This window comes from Erythrolamprus reginae, chromosome 1, assembly GCF_031021105.1.
Source record: "Erythrolamprus reginae isolate rEryReg1 chromosome 1, rEryReg1.hap1, whole genome shotgun sequence".
NCBI classification, from domain to species: Eukaryota; Metazoa; Chordata; class Lepidosauria; order Squamata; family Dipsadidae; genus Erythrolamprus; species Erythrolamprus reginae.
The window spans coordinates 342,006,005-342,028,664 of record NC_091950.1 but is presented as its reverse complement, the minus strand read 5'-3'; the positions used below and the strand labels follow the sequence as shown (position 1 = coordinate 342,028,664).

The window sequence follows — 22,660 nt, the reverse complement described above, 5'->3', positions numbered from 1 at the left end:
AGGTGTGCATAAGAAGGCTCACCACATGACTGCATGGGCACTCAAAGCGGCCTCAGCCGCGTCATTCTTTAACAGGGCTTCAGTCCTATGGCTCCAAGAGATGCTCACGAAACTGGGACCGGAGGATGGCCGCCTGAGGCAAGATCTTAACAAGTTGCTGGCAGCAGCAGAATTCTCTGCGGATGCCACTCTGTCGGCGTCCAGGTTTTCCTCACGAGCCTTAGCAGCAAACCAGTCATCCCGCCGCTTGCTTTGGCTAAGGTCTGGGCAAGCTGACGCCAAATCCAAGTGGCGATTGGCATCAGCTCCGTTTGATGGGGCTAAACTCTTTGGGGAATCGCTAGACAACGTCCTCGTTGAAGACAAGGACAAGAAAAAAGTCTTGCCCAGAACCTACAGACGTCAAGAGAGACGCACTACCCCTTATTACAGACGCCAGCCGTTTCGGGCGGAGACCTCCACAGCTGTACCCCAGGCGGGAAGGTCGTATACCCAGGGGTCCTTCGCCCAGCCCTCCTACAGGACGGACAGGGGTAACTTTGGGAACCGGAACAGACAGTTCCAACAGACCAGGAAGCCCTTCAGAGGCTCCAACAGAGGGGGTTACCGAAGAAATAAATGACTCCTTCAGAACCTTCCCCATAGGAGGACGGCTACAGCACTTCACCGACTCCTGGGAAGCTATATCCACAGACACTTGGGCTCTAAATACAATATCCCAGGGTCTCACTCTGGACTTCATCCAGAGGCCCCCAAACAGGTTCATGCACTGTCCAGTACTTTTCAACCACAAACGCAACCTCCTCCACCAGGAGATCGATCACTTACTCACCATTGGTGCCATCGAGACCGTCCCTATTCAGCAGGAGGGACAGGGGTACTACTCCGTGGTGTTTATAGTACCCAAAGCCTCGGGAGGTTGTCGTCTCATACTCAACCTCAAACAACTGAATGTGTACATAAAATACCGCAGGTTCAAAATGCATTCATTAAAGTCAATATTAGCAGTAATTCGTCAGCGGGATTGGCTGACGTCAATAGACCTCAAGGAAGCTTACCTCCATATCCCCATACACCCGGATTACAGGAAATATCTTCGCTTTTGCTTCGAAAACCACCACTTCCAGTACAGGGCCATGCCTTTCGGTCTCTCATCAGCACCCAGAACGTTCACGAAATTACTGGACATACCGCGGAGCTCAGGACACGCCCACTACGCCTTATGGCGTATTTGGACGATATCATCATATTGTCCAGCAGCCCCAGTCGGGCACGTCAGGACTCAACAGAAACCATAAGAACACTGGAAACTATGGGTTTCTCAATCAATTACCCGAAAAGTCACCTCATCCCAACCAGGCACCTGCCTCACTTGGGTACCAAGATAGACACCATAAAGGGCAGAGTCTTCCTCTCGCAGGAGAGACAAGAAAAGGTCCGATACTTGGTCAGGGAACTGTAGCGCAAGCGAACAACAACATTGGCGTTCCTCTCTCAGCTGCTGGGAGTCTTCATTTCCTGCATAGGCATTGTGCCTTGGGCAAGACTCCACGCCAGACCGCTACAGTGGTTTCTCATCCCCTTCCAAAAGAGGCGGACCAGTCACTCTTCCAAGTTGGTCACGATCCCACTGGAGGTGCGTCGATCTCTCCCATGGTGGACCTCGTCAGCTTTACTACAGGGATCACCATTCCTGCCTCAACAGGAGATAATCATCACAACAGATGCGAGCCTTTCGGGCTGGGGCGCCCACTCCAATGTGGGAGTGGCTCAGGGACTGTGGAATCCAGAGGACCTTATCTGTCCAAACATCAATTTCCTGGAGCTCAGGGCAGTGCACCTGGCACTCAGACATTTCGCACCACAGGTAACAGGTCAGAATGTACTGATACTTACAGACAATGTGGCAACGAAGGCCCACATCAATCATCAAGGGGGCACAAGATCAGGCCGCCTGATGTGGGAAGCTCAGTCCCTGTTCAAATGGACAGAGTTCCATCTAGCATCTCTGCGAGCAGAACATATATCGGGCACGTCAAACACACAGGCGGATTGGCTCAGTCGGACGACCATCGATCCGGGCGAATGGAGTCTGGACAGAACCCTGTTCCTAGAAATCTCTCACAGGTATGGAGCACCGAGGGTGGATCTGTTTGCCACACAGTACAACAGCCAGTTACCCAGGTTTTTCTCGAGGTTCCCAACGCCAGGGGCAGAGCAAATCAATGCTCTGACCTGCCCTTGGCCGGACGGCTTGCTTTATGCCTTTCCCCCAGTCTGCCTGCTCTCGAGAGTGATCAACAAGCTGTTGCAGGAGCAAGCAGAGATATTATTGGTGGCTCCATATTGGCCCAGACGCCTGTGGTTCGCGGACTTGACGGAATTATCAATTTCCCCCCCCCTGGAGAATACCACACCACAAGGTGGTTCTGAAACAGGGGTCAATTTACCATCCGGAACCCCAGTGGTGGAGTCTTGCCGTATGGCACTTGAGGGGGAGAAATTAAGGAAGGAACACGTTCCTGACAGAGTAATCAACACCATCCAGGCAGCTCGACGCCCTCCACGACTCGCATTTATCAAGCGACCTGGAAAGCATACTGCTCCTTTTGTAGGGCCCGGAACCAGGACCCACAGTCCCCCTCTGTGATTCAGATCCTGGAATTCCTACAGGCGGGCCTGGACAAAGGACTGTCGCCTAACACCCTGCGCAGACAGACAGCGGCAATCGCCACCATACTCAAGATGGACTTTTCTCGCCCGATCTCACAACACCCTTGGGTTCGGGACTTCATGAAAGGAGCAACAAACATCAGACCTCCGCCGGTACATCGTTTTCCCACATGGGACTTACCCTTGGTGCTGCAGGCCCTCACGGAGCCCCCCTTTGAGCCCTTACGGGACATTCCATTGCGACTATTGTCTCTAAAGACTGCCTTCCTAACAGCTATTACATCAGCAAGAAGGGTCTCAGAGCTTGCAGCCTTGTCAGTCAGACCTGACTTATGCGTGTTTCATACAAACAGAGTAGTCCTACGACCGGACCCTTCATTCCTACCTAAAATGAACACGGTGTTCCACAGGTCACAAGACATTACATTACCAGACTTTTGCACCCACGGGACACACCCTCTGGAACTAAAGTGGCACAAGATAGACGTTAGGCGTGCCATTAAAATCTACATCAGACGTACAAGTACTTTCAGGAAAACTGAAGCCCTCTTCGTCTCTTATTTCCCAGCAACCATGGGAAATAGGGTATCATCTAAAACCATTAGCTGTTGGATCCGTTCATGTATCATCACAGCTTATAAGTCAGGGCACGCTCCAATACCTAAAGGCATTACAGCCCACTCAACAAGGAGTGCAGCCACATCGGCAGCCTGGGCAACGCAGGCCCCTATTGAAGATATTTGCCGGGCAGCGACCTGGGCTGCACCTAATACTGTACGTTCATCAAACACTATCGTTTGGACACTTTTGCTTCAGCTGAAGCAGCCTTTGGACGCAGAGTTTTGCAGAGAGTTTGCACCGATACTGCGCCCCTGGTCCAGCCTTCTCCCTCCCTAATTGTTTAAGCTTGGGTACATCCCATGTTGGACTCTCCGAAGCAGTGCAAGTGGAGAAGAACCGTTGCACTTACCTGAACGGTCTTCTCGCTGCACTGCAAGGAGAGTCCAAACCCACCCGGCAGTTTGGCCCAGGGCCACAGGGTTATTTGAGAGTTTGGTTGATTGGTTTAATAAAGTTTGATTGGTTTAATATCACTATGACTTCGTTTTATTGTAAGACTGACCCAGGGAGGGCAGCATGGGGGTGGGACCAGTTATTTATGCTAATTTTTAACTCAGTCCCTTCCAGCAAGGCTGAAGATTAACCCATGTTGGACTCTCCTTGCAGTGCAGCGAGAAGACCGTTCAGGTAAGTGCAACGGTTCTTCTCTCTCCATCCCTCTTTCTTTCTCTCTTCCTTCATTCCTCTCTTTCTGTCTCCTCCTTCCTCTCTCATCTCTCTTTCCTTCCTCTCCCTCCCTTTCTCTCTTTCCTTTCTCTCCCTTTCTGTCTATCCTTTCTATCTCTCACCCCTTCTCCCTCTTTCATTCCCTTTCTCTCCCTCCCTTTCTCTCTCATTCCTTTATCTCCCTCTTTCCTTTCTATCTCTCTTTCTTTTTCTCCCTCCTTCATATCTTCTTTCTCTCCCCCCTTCCTCCCTCTTTCCTTTCTCCCCCTCCCTTTCTCTTCCTTTTTCTCTATCCTTTCTACTTCTTACTCTTTCTTTCTCTCCCTCCTTCATTCAATTTTCTCTCCCTCCCTTTCTCTCTCTTTCCTTTCTCTCCCTCCCTTGTTCTCCCCTGGGGCTGCCTGTCCCTGCCCTGCACCACCCAACACGGACGGACAGCCCCCGGTCGTCAGTTTGTTGCCCCCCCCCACAGAGGGAGATCAGCCACTGGAGGGAAATCGGGCTGGCGGGGGCGGCGAATCCACCTCCCCACCCGGGTGGAGGGAGATCGGGCTGGCGAGGGCGGTGGATCCGCGTCCCCAGTCGCGCGGAGGGAAATCGGGCAGGCGGGCGGGTGGCCGCGGCTCCCTGCGCGCCCCTGGAAAAGGGTGCACGGGGGGGCATTTTGGGGTGCGTTGGCGTGCGCAGCCTACAGGGAACGGTGCCCGGGGCCGCTGCAGCTGGCAGCCTGTTTCCGCTGCCAGTGCCCTCCCGCCGGGCCCCAAAGGACACTTGCCACCGATGCCAGGGAAGGCGGGAAAAAGGCACGAAGAATGAAGCTCTCCTTCTTCCTGCCTTCCTTCTTTGGGGCCCAGCAGGAGAGCGCCAGAAACCGCGGCATCGGGCAGGAGCCGGGAGGTCGGAGGCACCGGCAGCGCCCCACCCAGCTGGAGCTGTCGTGGCACACCTGGCCATGTCTCGCGACACACTAGTGTGCCGCGGCACACCGGTTGGGAAACGCTGATATAGAACAATGGTTCCCAACCCTTTTCTGCTCATGGCCCACTTAAGCATCTCTAAAATCCTCATGTCCCCACCATGACATATAAGTCTTACTATTCAAAAAGTGAACTCCTACTCATGTGGAGGAAGCCTAAAAAGGTCATTAACTTGGTTTAAACAAGGTTCCAATTGCCCCTATTAAAAATCAAATTGCCCCCCTGTGGGGTGTGGGACCCACATTGGGAACCAGGGTTCTAGAAAGAACAGGTTTCCAGTCATACCTGAAAGAAACATGACAATGTCCTCTTTTCCTTTGACATTCCAATCTGGTTTGAGATTGGATCACGGATGTCCAGACATTTCACCAAGGCCATTATGCCATACATGCAGGTTAGCCTCTCATTCAGTCAAACATTGGATAGATTCTCAGAACAATCTGATATGTAAAGCAACAGTTTTGAGAACTAGAGGAAAGATGAAAACACAATAGCTATTAAGATATTTACTAAGAGAAGTTACTCTTCCTCATGAGTCTGATGATAGTGCTACAGAATATTAGTAAGATTTCCCCATACACCTGAAATGAGTAAATTCTTTCCAATGTTCTCCCCAGTTAAAGGGAATAAAAGGAGTGAAGATGGAAAGACTCCTGATCACTGTCTCCATGCTTCTCTAGTGCAGCAGAAGAATATAGCATAGTCCTCTTTTTGAGTTGCAGATCATTTTTAGGCAAATTCAATACAAAACTGATTGTCTAGGCAGCAATTCAGGAATATTCATTGTTGAAGAATCCGATAAGCCATGCCCCAGCCATGCATAAAGTACCTCCGCTTCCTCTGGGCATCTGTTTATACCACATGTAGATACTTACATGTTTATTAAGTGCCTTCCATTCAAACAAAACAACACAAACTTTTTTTTTCAAACTCAAAATATAAAATGTCTGATTTTCTATAAAGTACAGTAATACCTCATGATACGAACTTAATTGGTGCAAGGAGGAGGTTCGTAAGACGAAAGGTTCGTAAGACGAAACATTGTTTCCCATAGGAAACAATGTAAAGTCTATTAATCCGTGCAACAACAACCCCCCCCGCAAAAAAACGCTGCCGCCCGGCTGTCACCTTTTAAAACAGCCGGGGGAGGGGGGGCAGCAGCTGCCACAGCCGCCGGCTTCCCCGCCGCTCACCCGCCCAGGATGCTGACCTGCTGCCTCGCGGGGAAGCCGGGCAAGAGCGATCTTCTGCCGGCTATGGGCGAGCGGCGGGGAGTCGCCCATGGCCGGCAGAAGATCGCTCTTGCCCGGCTTCCCCGCGAGGCTTCCCCCCTCCTCGCCCGCCGCCCGCCCGTCCAGAATGCTGACCTGATGCCTTGCGGGGAAGCCGGGCAAGAGCGATCTTCTGCCAGCCATGGGCGAGCGGCAGGGAGTCGCCCATGGCCGGCAGAAGATCGCTCTTGCCCGGCTTCACGAGGCGTCAGGTCAGCAAGAGCGATCTTCTGCCGGCCATGGGCGACTCCCCGCCGCTCGCCCATGGCCGGCAGAAGATCGCTCTTGCCCGGCTTCCCCGCGAGGCTTCCCCCCCCACCGCCACCGCCCGCTGGCTGCGAGCGCTCTGCCAGGCGCCCAAGAAGCATTCAGGGCGAAGTGACGTGGAGGAATGGGGAGCTGAAACCGCCCGGTTTCAGCTTTCCATCCCTTCACGTCACTTCGCCGCTAAATCGTGTGGCAGCAAACATGCTTTGGGGTTTTGGCTGGGGGGGAGGGAGTTAGGAAGGTCCTACTTCTCCCCCCCAGCCAAAACCCCAAAGCCTGTTTACTGCCACACGATTTAGCCAGGACAGGAGCGAAGTTTGGGTTTGGCGTTTGGCTTCGGGAGATGGCTGGGAAGACGCGCGCTCTTTTAAAAGGTCACAGCCGGGCTGGGGGGCTTCCCAGCAACCCCTCCAGCCCGGCTGTGACCTTTTAAAATGGCCGCGCGGCTTCCCAGCCATCTCCCGAAGCCAAACGCCAAACCCAAACTTCCGCGTTTGGCGTTTGGAGGCTGCTGGAAAGCCCCCCCAGCCCGGCTGTCACCTTTTAAAACAGCCGCACGGCTTTCCAGCGGCCTCCAAACGCATTGTTCTCCGGACCCCGCCCGCTCAGCCCGACTGCTGGATTCAAAGTGCTGGGGTGGGTGGGCTGTCGGGACAAGGAGCCAGGGGGCTGCAAAGGGGCGCGCGCGGCAGAGCTCCGGCGGAGGAGCCGTGCACAAAGGCCGAGGCGAGGCTGAGCAGGAGGCGAAGCCAACCAGCGAGGCGGTGGGCTGGGAGCCACAGGCGAAAGGAGCTCGGGCATTGTTCTCGGGACCCCCGCCCGCAGCCTGGAGAGGGAAAGGGCCGCCGCGGGGCTGAGCGGGCGGGGTCCGGAGAACAATGCCTGGTGCCGTGCTCCGATGCCCGAGCTCCTTTCGCCTGCGGCTCCCAGCCCACCGCCTCGCTGGTTGGCTTCTCCTCCTGCTCAGCCTCGCCTCGGCCTTTGTGCGCGGCTTGTCCCGACAGCCCCCACCCCACCCCAGCACTTTGAATCCAGCAGCTTCTGCTGGATACGGGCGGTGGGTGGGATGAGCGGCGCGGAAGCCAGGGGCTGTGGCAGCTCGCCCCGCCCATCGCCCGTATCCAGCAGAAGCGGTGGGATTCAAAGTGCTGGGGTGGGGGGTGTCCCGACAGCCCCCCACCCCAGCACTTTGAATCCAGCAGCTTCTACTGGATACGGGCGGTGGGTGGGACGAGCGGCGCGGAAGCCAGGGGCTGTGGCAGCTCGCCCCGCCCATCGCCCGTATCCAGCAGAAGCGGCGGGATTCAAAGTGCTGGGGTGGGGGGGTGTCCCGACAGCCCCCACCCCAGCACTTTGAATCCAGCAGCTTCTGCTGGATACGGGCGGTGGGTGGGACGAACGGCGCGGAAGCCAGGGGCTGTGGCAGCTCGCCCCGCCCATCGCCCGTATCCAGCAGAAGTGGCGGGATTCAAAGTGCTGGGGTGGGGGGTGTCGCAGACCTGCTGCCTTTTCCTGTGCCCGCCGCCGGCCCGATCCTGCGCCTCCTGCTTCCCCCCCCAGCCAAAAATACAAAGGGGTCTCCGGCGGCAGACCGTCTTTGTGTTTTTCACTGGGAGGGGGGAGCAGGAGGACCTTCCTGACTCCCTCCCCCAGTGCCGGACCTCCTGCCCTCCCTCCTAGCCAAAAACCCAAAGCGGCCTCCCGAACGTTTTCCATCTTACGAACCTGCCGCCGCCGCCGAGAAGCCCCGCCGCCCGGCTGTCACCTTTAAAACAGCCGGGGGGTGTTTTAAAAGGTGACAGCTGGGCTGCGGGGCTTCCCAGCAGCCTCCCGAACGCCGAACCCGGAAGTTTGGGTTTGGCGTTCGTAAGACGAAAAAAGTTCGTAAGAAGAGGCAAAATTTTTCTGAACCCCGGGTTCGTATCTCGGGTTGTTCGTAAGACGAGGGGTTCGTATCTTGAGGTACCACTGTATTTATCATGTCCCTAAAATGGGCCTTGATATCGAGTCATGGTAAATATATCATCAATATGCAAAAAATGTTTTGGGCTAGATTGGAAATTTAAGAAAATTACAGTCCAGTTAACAGCATATATTTTAGGTAAGTTGAGGAAAAACAAAGAAAATACTATATTCTCTCTGTCTCTGAGTATGTGTGTGTGTAATAACCTATCTACATGTTTTTGATATGCTCAAACATAAAAGCTAAGATACACACACACACACACACACATACACATACATACTATTTTATAAAGTAAGAACTATCTCACTTAGCTTTTATATTTGAGCATGTCAAAATAACGCTAAGTGATAGACACTTAATGTAGATGTTCAAAAAGCTTTTGATTAAGACCCTCATCAAAGATTCCAGAGGAACTTACCAGTAATTAGATAAGTAGTCTTCTTGGCAGGAGAATATAGGAAGTGGAGAATGTGAATTAATAGGTAGGTCTCTAAATGAAGGAGTGTAAACAATAGACCCTCTGAGGACAAGTCGGTTTTTAATTTAAGACAGAAAGAAAATAATGGGAGACATAATAGAGGTGAATAAAATTAAGTGCGTTTGAAAGTTAAAGTTTACCTTCCGAGATTGGAAAAATGAAGACTCAGCTTGGTGCGGTCAACGTGCTGACTCTGCAAACAGCTTAGAGAAGGCTGTAAAGCACTGTGAAGCGGTATATAAGTGCTACTGCTATTAATGCAGAAGTAATTTCCCTCCCATGGTTCCTAATATTAAAATTGAGGTTATGCAGTGTTGAGTGATATAGAGGTCCTTAGGCAAAGCATACTTAAATGAAATTTGATTATGTAATGTGAGTTATTCTGTGAAAAGATATAGTGAGGCTAGGATTTGCTTTTAATGACACTTTTTTTTGCAGCACATGGCTATCAAGTGCCTGGGTTTTTCTTGGCAAGGTGGAAAACATTTGATTTATTAAGAATTACAGTGACTGCTATGTAATAAATGCCAGATATATTTATGCTGTAATCAGTATTCAATTTATTTTGCCAATTCACCAACCTCTGCAGGGAGAGAGAGGTAATGTCATCTGTTCTTTGTTTTGGTATAAAACAGAATAAAACTGTTTGCTTTGACTATGAGAGAGCTAACACTTCAGCGAGCACATGTTTTGAGAACTACACATTGCCTGTAATGCTGGAAGCAGTATTTTCCCGTATACCATTTTTAAGGGAAGGGAAGAGTTGGCTTGCATCAGGGGTGAAATCCAGCAGGTTTTGACAGGTTCTAGGGAACCGGTAGTGGAAATTTTGAGTAGTTCAGAAAAATACCACCTCTGGCTTGCCCCTAGAGTGAGGTGGGAATGAAAATTTTGCAATATCCTTTCCCCAGGAGTGGGCAGGGAATGGGGATTTTGCAGTATCTTTCTCCGTACTGAAGGAGCGGGTCCAGCAGTCACATGGGTCCAGCAGTCACATGGGTTGCTCATGTCCAATCCGGTGGAACTGAGCCTAGTATTAAAAAAGCTTGCCGGATCCGCCCCTTCCCCAGAATTCGCTCAGTTCGCATATCCTGCGGTTGTATTGTGATAGCTCGTTCAACATTCGTTCAACATTCTAACACCTTCCCTTCGATCTTTTCCTTCAAAAATAGTAAGACTGTTTATCCTTATTTGTTTTACTTGCACTAATAGCGCCAGCCGTTTGCGGCTCGGCTTTTTTCCCTTGGAGAAGTTGCGGTTTCGTTTTCCCCCGGCGGTTTTGCCGTGTACGATCCCCGCGGCCGCTTGTGGATTCTTTTAATCCTTTGGCCTGGAGGTTCTAGTGCAAGTATTAATTGATTGCCTTATTGATTCTTTATTGCATATATATTAAAGGGCTTAAAATATACCTCCTGCGGAGTGAGACGGCTTTCTAGTCTCCTGGACTTAGTCGATCGCTTCCCCTTTAAGGCATATTCGGAGCGATTTTTCGGCGCGAAGGCCTTCGCGCCCTTTTTAAATCTAGGCCTCTCGTGTTGGCCTCCTGCCAGCCGCGTAGGCCTCAGTCCACCGCGTGGATCCCGGAGCGGGCCTTGGGGGTCCCAGGCTAAATTCTCCACCGGCTAAGCCTCCAACCAGAGTGCCTTGGTTTACTTAATTGAAAAGTTTAGGGAGGCTGGCCCCGCTGGATTTGGGGGCACGAACTCTGGGTTTGCCCAGATTGTCCTCACGTCTCAGCAGCTTCGAGGCCTCGAAGCAGGATCCATTCCTCTTGGGAAGTCCTTAAAATTCTTCTCCTTTTCTATTCAGTTATTGGCTCAGCCTTGTCTTCTGTTAATTTTCAGACTATGGCTTCCTTTCCCAAGAGAGGCACAACTAAAGGTCCCAGAGAGGCCAGGCCTACAGGCGATGAGATTACTAGTATCCCCCAGGCCTCTTCCTCCTCTTCTCCTGGGGCCCGCCCCTCGACTAAGGTCACCAGGGCCGAGAAGAGAAGGGACCTAGCCCTACAAAGAATCCATGACAAATCAGCAAAACGTTTAAAAGTGCAGGCCCAAGTACTCAGTAGTCAAGACCCCCCAGAGGCTTCTAGTCTACCTCCTTCTGGGGTCCCTGTGTTATCTCTGGATGAGCCTAACCTAGACAGACCCCAACCTAACCTATGGGGCATAGGGCCAGAGGAACCAGATATTATTGAAGATCCCTCCCAGCCAGGATCCTCCCAGGCCTTTAGGGATTCTTCTGCCATTCCTGCTGATATTTCTAATTTACCTCCTGAGTTCCAATCTATTTTTGCTGTGTTGTCTAAGGCCATTGATGCCAAACTCTCTTCCATCAATGAGCTTCCCTTACCTCCTCCTCCTCCTCGTCCCTCCCGCCCCTTGGGTTCTTCCCCAGCGGTTAGGGCTCCTATTCAGGATGATTCAGATTCCTCTCAGGACGAATATGAGGACATGGAGGATGATGAGGACCCTTTCCAAGGGCTATCAGATGATGAGGAATCCCAAATAAAGGTTCCTTCTCCAATTACCATTTTCCCTTCTCAATTATTCAAATCTCTCCTCCTCAAAGCTAGGATTTCTACGGGATTAGCGGCCCAGGAGAAACAAGCCTCCACTTCCACTGATCCCCCGGAGGAGAATTTACCTTATTTCACTGAGGAACAGGAGGATAACGAGGTAATTCCTATGCCTAAATTATTTAAAGATGCCTTGCTCAAACAGTGGGATTTCCCAGCCTCTAGTCTTAATCCCTCAACTAAAGACAGGAAGTTGTACAAACTTTCCTCTTCCTATGAAGAGCTTCTATCCTTTCCCAAACCGGATGAACCTGTCAAGATCCTTCATTCGGCAGCGGCTGTGCCGGGAGAGGCGGAGGAAGTCCTCCGCCCAGAGGACAAGCGCATTGAACAAATGCTCAAAAGAGGATTCACGGCAGATTCCTGGGCCATTAAAAGTTCTGCAGCAGCCTCCTTTTTCTCCAGAGCCATGCTGCTGTGGCTTCGCCAACTTCAACAGCATATTCCTCCCGATGACTTGAGAGGTCAACAAGACTTCAACAAGGTCTTTGCAGCTGCCCAGTACGTGGCTGATGCCACCTTGCAATCTACCAGATTTTCTGCTAAGTCTATTGCAGCTTCTACAACGGCAAGGAGACTCCTATGGATTCGCCCTTGGCAAGCGGGAGTACGCCAGAAGTGGCAGTTATCCCAGGGACCCTTAAAGCGCGACCTTCTTTTCGGTGATCTTCTGGATCCACTCCTCACGGAAACCACGGATAAGAAGAAAGTTTTGGGTCCAACCACAAAAAAGGCTACCAAAACGCAGTCCTTTCGTCGCCCGGGGCGCCAGCAAGATCAAGCGGCTTCCTATCAGAGATCTCCAGGTCAGTATTCCCCCCGCTTTCGTTCCCAAAGTAGGAACTCCAGGGGTAGAGGTTTTCGCTTCCAAAGGGGAGCTTCTTCTAACAGGGCCTCAAAAAAACCTAGATGGTAATTTTCCCTCTATTCCCATAGGGGGTCGCCTAGCCCATTTCGCCTCAAATTGGCGTCTCACCTCCAAGGACCCCTGGGTCATTGACACTGTTCAAACTGGCCTTCTTTTAGAATTTATTTCTCCTCCCCCCAAACGTTTTATTTCCTGCCCTTCTCCCAGGTCCTCCTCAGATTGTAACCGTATGGAGGAGGCCATTTCTCATCTATTGTCCATCAGAGCCATTCAACCGGTTCCTTCCGGTCAGAAGGGCCTAGGTTTTTACTCCATTTTATTTATGGTTCCAAAATCCTCTGGAGGTTGGAGAGCTATTTTGGATTTAAAGAAACTAAACCTATTCATCAAATATAGGAAGTTTAAAATGCACTCCTTATCTTCTATTTTGGCCGCCATTCACTCCGGAGATTTCATGGTCTCCTTAGACCTCACTGAGGCCTACCTTCACATTCCTATAGCCAAATGCCACAGGAAGTTTTTACGTTTTTCCTTTCAAGGCAGGCATTTCCAGTATAGGGCGATGCCATTTGGCCTTTCCTCGGCCCCTCGGGTCTTTACAAAGCTCTTGGGGTCCCTGGCGGCCTATATCCGGGCGTCTCCCATTCACATTTTATGTTATCTTGATGATATTTTGATTCATGGGAACTCCCTAGAGAAAGTGAAAACAGACCTTTCTGTCACCATGTCAGTCCTTCAGGACCATGGTTTTTCCATCAACTTTGAAAAAAGTCATCTCCAACCTTCCACATCCATTTCTCACCTGGGTTCCATTATCAATTCAGAATCTTCCCAGGTTTTTCTCTCTCCCGAGAGAAAACTCAGTATAGGGGAGTTAATTTCTAACATTTTATCTAATTCTTCAGTATCCATAGTCACTCTGTCTTCCCTTTTGGGGAAGATGGTGTCATGCATAGGCATCATTCCCTGGGCTCGCCTTCATGCTAGGGAACTCCAGTGGCTCCTATTACCCTTTCAGAGATCGGGGCACAGCAACTCAAATCGGCGCATTGTCATCCCACCAAGTGTTCGCAGATCCTTCAAGTGGTGGAAGTCTCCGGCCATGGACAAAGGATCCCCGTTCAGATGCCCGGATCAATTTGTCATCACCACAGATGCCAGTCTATCGGGATGGGGCGCCCACGCCCAGGGGATGATAGCCCAGGGCACGTGGTCCCCGGAGGAAGCTTCCAGGCCAATCAATTGGCTAGAGTTAAGAGCCGTTTCCCTGGCTCTGAAGCATTTCTCTCCTCGCATTCCCAACCGGCACGTTCTCATTCTCACCGACAACATTGCCACAAAAAGCCATATCTGCAGACAGGGGGGCACGAGATCCAAAGCTCTCATGAGGGAGGCCCTCAAGTTAGGCCTTTGGGCGGAAAAACATCTTCGGTCGCTCCTAGCCGATCACATCTCGGGGAGCCTCAACGTCCAGGCGGACTGGCTATCTCGAGCAACGATAGACCCAGGAGAGTGGAACCTCCATCAGGACCTGTTCCATCAAATCACCCTCAGATTCGGCCTACCAATCCTGGATCTCTTCGCGACCAATGCGAACGCCCAACTCCCTCGCTTCTATTCCAGATTTCCATCCCCGGGAGCGGAAGCAATCAATGCCCTCCGGAGTCCATGGCCTCCAGGCCTACTCTACGCATTTCCTCCAATTCCAATCCTCCCGGACGTGATTCACAAGGTCCTCACCGAGAGGGCCCGAGTAATCCTAATCGCCCCTCACTGGCCCCGCCGGCCCTGGTTCGCGGATCTCCAACAGCTGTCCGTCCAGGACCCTTGGCGACTCCCCGTTTCGGGGGATATGCTGCGGCAGGGGGCCTCTTTCCATCCAGACCCGGAGTGGTTCCACCTCACCGCCTGGCTGTTATCAGGAGAGATTTAGAACTGCGTGGTCATGACCCCGATTCAGTGGAGGTCATTTTAAAGGCCAGAAGGGGTTCGACCAATCGAATCTACGACCACACGTGGTCCAAGTTTCACCAGTGGTGTCTACAGGAAGGTCTCTCCCCTCTGTGCATCCCCATACACAGAATAATTTCCTTCCTTCTGCAAGGCTTCCATAAAGGACTTTCCACCAGCACCCTCCGGCGTCATCTGGCAGCCATTTCATCTGTCCTAGGGGGTCCCCGCAGACAGCCTCTCCGATCCTTCCCTGAAGTTCAGGAATTCCTCAAGGGCATAGCCAACCTCAGACCTTCCAAGGTCCACAGGTACCCATCCTGGGATTTGCCACGGGTTCTCCATTCCCTCACGCAGGCACCATACGAACCCCTAAAATCGGCGTCCCTCAGGTACCTATCCTTTAAGGTAGCATTCCTGGTGGCTATTACCTCTGCCCGACGCATTTCGGAGCTGGCTGCCCTCTCAATCAGGCAGGACCTTTGTCAATTCCATCAGGACAAGGTAGTCTTGCGACTGGACCCCACCTTCTTACCCAAGGTCAGTTCCATGTTCCACAGATCTCAGGATATTGTCCTACCTTCCTTCTGCCTCCAACGAGACCATCCCTTGGCAATTAGATGGCACACCCTGGATCTCACCAGAGCGCTGAGAATCTATATCCAACGCACAGGACCCTTTCGGAGGTCAGAAGCACTTTTTGTAGCCTATCATCCCAGAGTCATGGGGGCCAAAGTGTCTTCAACAGTAATAGGCCGTTGGATCAGAGGGACTATATCTAAGGCCTATGAGTCGGCCTCCCTCTCAGTTCCAAGGAACATCACAGCGCATTCCACCAGGAGCGCAGCCACCTCGGCCGCTTGGGCCACTCAAGCCCCGTTGGAGGAGGTCTGCAAAGCAGCCACTTGGGCCTCGCCAAATTCCTTCATCAGGCACTACAAGATTGATTCTTACGCTTCAGCGGACGCTGCCTTCGGCAGAAGGGTACTCCAATCCGTTATCTCACACGATAGCAATCTAATCCCACCCTAGGGACCATCTATTGGGTATGTCCCATGTGACTGCTGGACCCGCTCCTTCAGTACGGAGAATAGGCGTTGATTGCTTACCTGAACGCCTCTTCTCGTACGGTGAGCGGGTACAGCAGTCACTTCCCGCCCTTGTATGTGTCTTCTTCACCTTTCTATAATCCTTTTTCCTCTAACAATGAGAGTTGAACACTACAGAGCTTCACAACTGAGCCTAGTCTATGGATTCGCGAATTCTGGGGAAGGGGCGGATCCGGCAAGCTTTTTTAATACTAGGCTCAGTTCCACCGGATTGGACATGAGCAACCCATGTGACTGCTGGACCCATGTGACTGCTGTACCCGCTCACCGTACGAGAAGAGGCGTTCAGGTAAGCAATCAACGCCTATTTCCTTGGAGTGGGATGGGAATGGAATGGGGTGTAAATTTTATTTATTTATTTATTGGATTTGTATGCCGCCCCTCTCCGCAGACTCAGGGCGGCTAACAACAATGATTAAAAAAAACAGCATGTAACAATCCAATTAATAAAACAACTAAAAACCCTTATAATAAAACCAAACATACACACAAACATACCATGCATAACTTGTAATGGCCTAGGGGGAAAGAATATCTTAACTCCCCCATGCTTGGCGATAAAGGTGGGTCTTGAGTAATTTGCGAAAGACAAGGAGGGTGGGGGCCGTTCTAATCTCTGGGGGGGAGTTCATTCCAGAGGGCCGGGGCCGCCACAGAAAAGGCTCTTCCCCTGGGGCCCGCCAAACGACAAAAGATATGTCCCCTTCCCCCACCAAGCCACACCACACTCACCAAGCCATGCCTACAGAACCTGTAGTAGTAAAAAAAAAATTGGATTTCACCACTGACTTGCCTTCTTTTTCTGACTTTGGGTTTCCAGTAGTCTTCTAGATGGCCACTGTTGGAACAGGATGTTAATCTACATAGGTTAATATAGGTTAATAACATTGAGTTGGTAAGTTTGCAAAGATAGAAACAAAAACATAAAAATACAGTTTCAGAAAGCATGTTTTAATCATGCTTTCAAATTAGGTAGGAGTTGAGCATGCACCTACACTATACTATCTGAAATTGCTGTCCGCTGCTAGTGTCAGCTTCAAACCATCTGCAGATACTTTAATCATATTAGTAGCTACATCTGTTCTTGGGAAGGGGACACATCTTCCCTTTGAGAACAGTTACCTGGCTGTAAAAGGTTTATTTTTCTATTGTTATGCAGAATAGTGTGTCACAATTACTAGGGACTGCTGGACCATGATTAAAAAAAATATTTCAAATGCCTAATTTGAATCTCATTTTTGGATTTTAGAAATCAATGATTAAGCTGTAAGGCACAATGCAATTGAAGTTGATGCACCCAAAATTAATATGTTTGATTTCACAGTTAACTTGATATGCAGTGTTTTCTCTCTCTCCCCCCCCCCCCATCCTAACACCTTTTCCCGATAATTCAATTTTAGAACAAAAACAGCTGACACAAGCATCAGAGAAATTCTTATTCTGGTTTCCGAAGAACCACAATGATGTAGCTGATATTTTTAAAGTCATGCTTGCTGATTTAACAAAACACCTGCCCATTTTTTTAAAGGAATGTCAGTGTTCTTACTTAGGTTCTGAGCTAATGAGGCATATTTTGTGTCTTTTAAGATCACAACAAAGAGATATGAAAAAGAAGGTAGTCAGATTCTTGCAAAAAACATTGTGGAATTTATTACTAGTTTTGGCTTGGGTATCTTTCCAACTCCCAAATTGTCTCTTGTCTTTTTTACCGCTCAGGCACCAGAGGAAGAGAGGACATTCCTTCCATTTTAAAATTAAATATTTTATTTCACTATTCTTTATCTTGGGATTAGAGCTTCCAAATATACTCCTTTTCACTCATAGCACCTTAGTAAACTATATCATGATCAGAGACACAATTTAAAAATTACTATTAAAATATACTTTACATTTTAACATAATACAGTGGATAAAATGCAAATTCAAGTCATTATTTCTATTTTTTTTCATAAATGATGCATATTCATTTAAGTGATAGAAAAAGAGTTGGTGGAAAACATTCCAGTGACTTCTTACTACGCCAATTATTTGCTCACTGTAAGAGTTTTCTACCAGTTCTTCTCTCAGACCCATTTCTCCCCCCACCCCTTAATCTATTTTTCATGTCTTTAGTGAAAAACCAAGTGATTTGAATTTCTCCTATGTCCCACAAATCTGCTCTGGAAAATTGTGAACTTTCTAGAACAGATTTGGATGATAGGAAAGGTGACACAAAGAAGAAAGGAAGACAAGCCGAAGCTTCGTTGTGTGAATGAGATATCTTCACCTGGCAGTAAATTTAATGCACTATTTTTATTTAGGAACATAAAAACATAAGAAGAGCCATGCTGAATCAGGCCAAAGTCCATCGAGTCCGGCATTCTATGTCACACAGTGGCCCACCAATTGTCCATGGGGATCTTGAGCAGAAAGAGAAGGCAAGACCCTCCCTTTTCCCTGACCCCCAACAAATGGTACTCAAGAGAAACCTGCCTGCCTCAATCAACATAGAGGCGGCACATGGACATCCGTTTCAGTAACCACTGATACACTTGGCATCCATGAATCTGTCTAATCCTGCCTTGAAGCTATCCAGGCTGACAGCTGTCACGACCTCTTCTGGAAGTGAATTCCATAAACCAACGACCCTCTGGGTGAAGAAATATTTCCCTTTATTTGTCCTCATTTTCTTACCTATGAGCTTTAGGGAGTGCCCCCTTGTCCTAGCAGTGTGTGATAGAGAAAATATTTTTTTCTATCCACCTTTTCTATCCCATGCATTTATTTAGATTTTTCCAAACAATATATGTATGTAAATTTAATAAATATATATTAGAAGAAAGTGGGCATGCTTGAGGTTCTGTCCTCGAATCAGGGGTCTTTAATAACTATGCAAATTATATTGCATATATTTAAAAATCTATTTCAGTCTTGCACTATTTTGAAAAAACAAACCTTAGAAATTATAAAATGTGCGCCAAAGGCCTCCAATGCTATAATTAGATTTGCTAGTTGTAATAGTAATAACTTTGCCCCTGCAGTACTTAAATTACTTAAAGCCAAGGTGTTGTGTCTGCTGTATGACACACAATTTCTCATCAAGATAAAATGCCCTTAGAAGCAATCCAGTAAAATATATAAGAACTATGCTTCAAGTTCCTTGATTTGTGCCATATGTTCTTATTCTGCAGAAACTGAGTTGTGTCTCTGCTGATATCCTCTTAAAAATTGGTTGTGGCTGAAAGAACTGTTCTGGGATGAGTTTTTATTCCAATGTATCTTTGCTGCTAAGTTTATTTTCTCTTGTGGGGGGGGAGGGGGGATACAGCCTTTTGGTTTATCTTATTTTTGATTTCTCAGTCCAATCTATATTTTTGACCAGAGAAAGCTATTTTAGAGGCCAACAGAGCCTAGACCTATAAAACAACAGATCATTTTTAAAAACTTCTATTATGGGTTCTCTGTCGTAGATCTTTCACTATTCTTAATTATTTTTCCAGCAATCTCCATCTTGCATAGAAAGGACATTTATGCTGGTGAGGTGTAAAGCCTCATTATTAAATATGTTGGAGAAGAGACACAATACTATAGCATATTCAGAATGTTACTGCTCAGACGAAGGTGTTAAAAGAATTTCACACATTTTACATAGCATGATAACCAGTGTGGTATCCGAAAAATGTAATGTTTAACATCTTAAACACAAGTTCATCAAAATCACAGAGAAGGCTAGAGGTCAATTACATACAACAAAATATGGGTCACCAACCAGGGCAACTTTAAGCCTGGCAGACTTCAACTTCCAGAATTCTGGGAGTTGAAGTCTGCCAAGGCTTAAAGTTGCCAAGGTTGGAGAGCCCTTTTCCAGAATGTCCACTGGATGGTTGCAAATCTTCTTTCCTCAAGGAAAGAGGAATATACAAGCATTTGTTGTGATGGAGTTCCCCCCCCAAAGGGAAAGGGAGAAGATTTGGAAGTCCCCTAAAACTCATCTTTTAAAAAATGTATACATATTGAACTTGTACCTACTGAGTTTGATTCACTGTTTCCTTCCGTTGATAGGAATGCCTATGGAAGGAGGTATCAGCATAGTTCAATATTTTATTTATTTATTTATTTACTCATTTGTCCAATACACAAATACATAGGAAGAAAAATAGACATGTGGTATAAGGGTAAAAGTGAACTTAGAGGAGAGGATATATGAAAGGAAGAGAGTATATATGATAGGTGAAAGAAAGGAAAGACAATTGGACAGGGGACGAAAGGCACACTAGTGCACTTATGTACGCCCCTTACTGGCCTCTTAGGAACCTGAAGAGGTCAATCGTGGAGAGTCTAAGGGAGAAATGTTGGGGGTTAGGGGTTGACACAATTGAGTCCGGTAATGAGTTCCACACTTCGATAACTCGATTGTTGAAATCATATTTTTTACAGTCAAGTTTGGAGCGGTTCGTATTAAGTTTGAATCTGTTGCGTGCTCTTGTGTTATTGCGGTTGAAGCTGAAGTAGTCATTGACCGGTAGGACATTGCAGCATATGATCTTGTGGGCAATACTCAAATTGTGTTTTAGGCGCCTTAGTTCATAATTTGAAATTGTTGAATAGATTGCTACTTGCCATTCAAAGCAGTAAAATCAATCCAAATATAAATTTGAACATTTACTTCAAAAAACAAGAATCCCATGCTTTCTTGTTTACTAGTATAATGGACAATTGACCAATAAATAATTTTACTCTATTCTACTCTACTCTACTGTATTCTGTACAAAAAATGAGAAATGTGTTGACATAAGATAAAGTGAAAAGAAATTGAAATCAGTTTCAAATTAACATATGCTCTCCATGAATGTTCCAAGTTTCCAAATCAGTTCTGTGATCATTAGCTTGGGATGCTATGTATTTATGAAAGCACACAATATTCCAAATGAAAAATAACCTTTTATATTAAAATCTGCAATGATTATGCATTGTAAGAAGGCAGACACAATTGAAAATATATGGGGGGAATCTCCTCACCATCACTATTATTTTAAAGCTTCATGTTAACAGTTTCTATTTGCTCATTTGTTAATTTTTTTAAAAAAGCAGAGTCTATATCAATTTAATGGCGGAGATAGCACAAAAGCTAGATCTCATAATAAAAAGAAAATCCATGCCACCCGAGAGAATGATGCTAATAAAATTTTCATGGCAAAAAAAAAGGTTTGATTTGACATATGTAGAAGCAGACACACCCATATTCAGACTGTGTTTTATGATATTTAAATTTCTGCATACAAAATGGTACATGGTTGCCTGTGACAACTGGTAAATATGCTGAGTATCTCCTATAGATGTTCCCTTATTTTTTTTATAAAGAAGAGGAAAACAACAAAAGTGCCGTTCTTACTCTGTAGATGCTTCTTCCAGGTGTAAATCTGTCCCATTTTCTGCTACAGGGCAAGCGTCATAACTGACAGGTCTTGTAGTTTTACTATAATTGTGAGCCTTGCTTTCAATCACTGTGTCTTTAAAACAGCAGGTCATGTTGATGTATGTTCAGTTTTAAAACAGCAAAGGGTATCACTATGCCAGCACCTAATAAACCATGAAAAGACATATACTGCTGTGGTTGCATTCTCCCCCTTTCTTTTTGCTTGACATCATGCATTTAATAATGCTACAATTTAAGATTTCAGCAGAAATCTCTACATCAGGTTGTTGTGGGGTTGGGAGAAAAAAACTCAAATGGAGGAAGATTGCAATTCTGTTACACATTTTGATTTTTAAGGAATAATTGGTGACATTTAAAATTAATAGTACAGTGATATCTCATCTTACGAACCTCTTGTCATACGAACTTTTCGAGATACGAACCCGGGGTTTAAGATTTTTTTGCCTCTTCTTCCGAACTATTTTCACCTTACGAGCCCACCGCTGCCGCTAGGATGCCCCGCCTCTGGACTTCTGTTGCCAGCCGAAGCGCCTGTTTTCACGCTGCTGGGATTCCCCTGCTGGGATTCCCCTGCAGCATCGCAAAATCCAGAGGTGGGGTTTCCCATGGAGGGGAGCCTCAGGGGAATCCCACCAGCGCAAAAACAGGTGCCTCGGCTGGAAAAAGGGGTGAATTTTGGGCTTGCACACATTAATCACTTTTCCATTGATTCCTATGGGAAACATTGTTTCGTCTTATGAACCTTTCACCTTACGAACCTCATCCTGGAACCAATTAAGTTCGTAAGACAAGGTATCACTGTATTGACATAATTACATTTAGGTTATCTTGTTTGTAACGTCACTCTCTGAAGTGAGTTTTTAATTTCTTTCAGTGTTTTGTAATTGATTATTGATAATGATTAGTGTACGAATTTACTTTCATTACCCATTTTAAGGTTGCACATGTGTGCTGTGTACCATTTTGACTAGAGCTACAAAAAGATATTGAAGAGCAAGAAGAAAGCAGCCCAAAATTTTGAGGTGACTACAGGGGAAACCTTTATTAATTTCTAAACCTATAGAATGAAAATGGATTAGAAGAGACATGATAGGATTTTATAACTGTACATAGTACGCAAAGTATAAGTGAAAATTTTCTCATAGACTCATGATAGCAGCAGTGGGTTGCTACCAGTACGGCCTGGATCCATGAACTGGTACCACAGGTGGCGGGAGGCTCCGCCCACTCACCCCTGATGCTTCTGTGCATGTGCAGAAATGATGCGTGTGCTCGCAAGTGCAAACTGGTAGTGATGGGCTTTGCAACCCATTACTGTATGATAAGGTTTTATAACTGTGGTTAATATGCAAAATATCAGTCAAAATTTTCTCATTGTCTCATGTTAGAACTGAAGAATTACTCATAAAAAGTAATTCAGTAGGATTCAGGATCAATCGAAATAAAAATAAGTTACATATGCAATTCGTTATTGGGCTGCAATTTAAATTGGATAAGTGAGAGCTGAAAAAAAGTGATGGAACAGTTTAACAGTGGACTTGGAATAATTATTTCCTTTAGAACTACAGGCAGCATATGCTAAACACCAGTTGTTAGGGGCCCAACATAGCAGAAAGCTATCTCCCTTCTGTCCACATTTGGAGCTTCCAAAATTCATCTAATTCGCTAATGTGGGATCCAAAATGCTAAACTAGATGTTATGGGAAGAAAAAACTAGTATTAAAAGAGTTATATGTGAAGATTGTAATTGACATATGCTTCAGGACTAATTTAAGAGATTTTTGAAAATCATGTTTACAAATATAGCAATAGCAATAGCA

The 22,660-nt window shown here is 47.4% G+C and overlaps 1 protein-coding gene across 3 annotated transcripts in view; it reads left to right on the top strand.

The window, feature by feature from the left end:
• The window catches only part of SMYD3 (SET and MYND domain containing 3), a 411,511-nt gene that overhangs the window by 156,546 nt on the left and 232,305 nt on the right, over window positions 1-22,660 (top strand). The window lies entirely within an intron of this gene.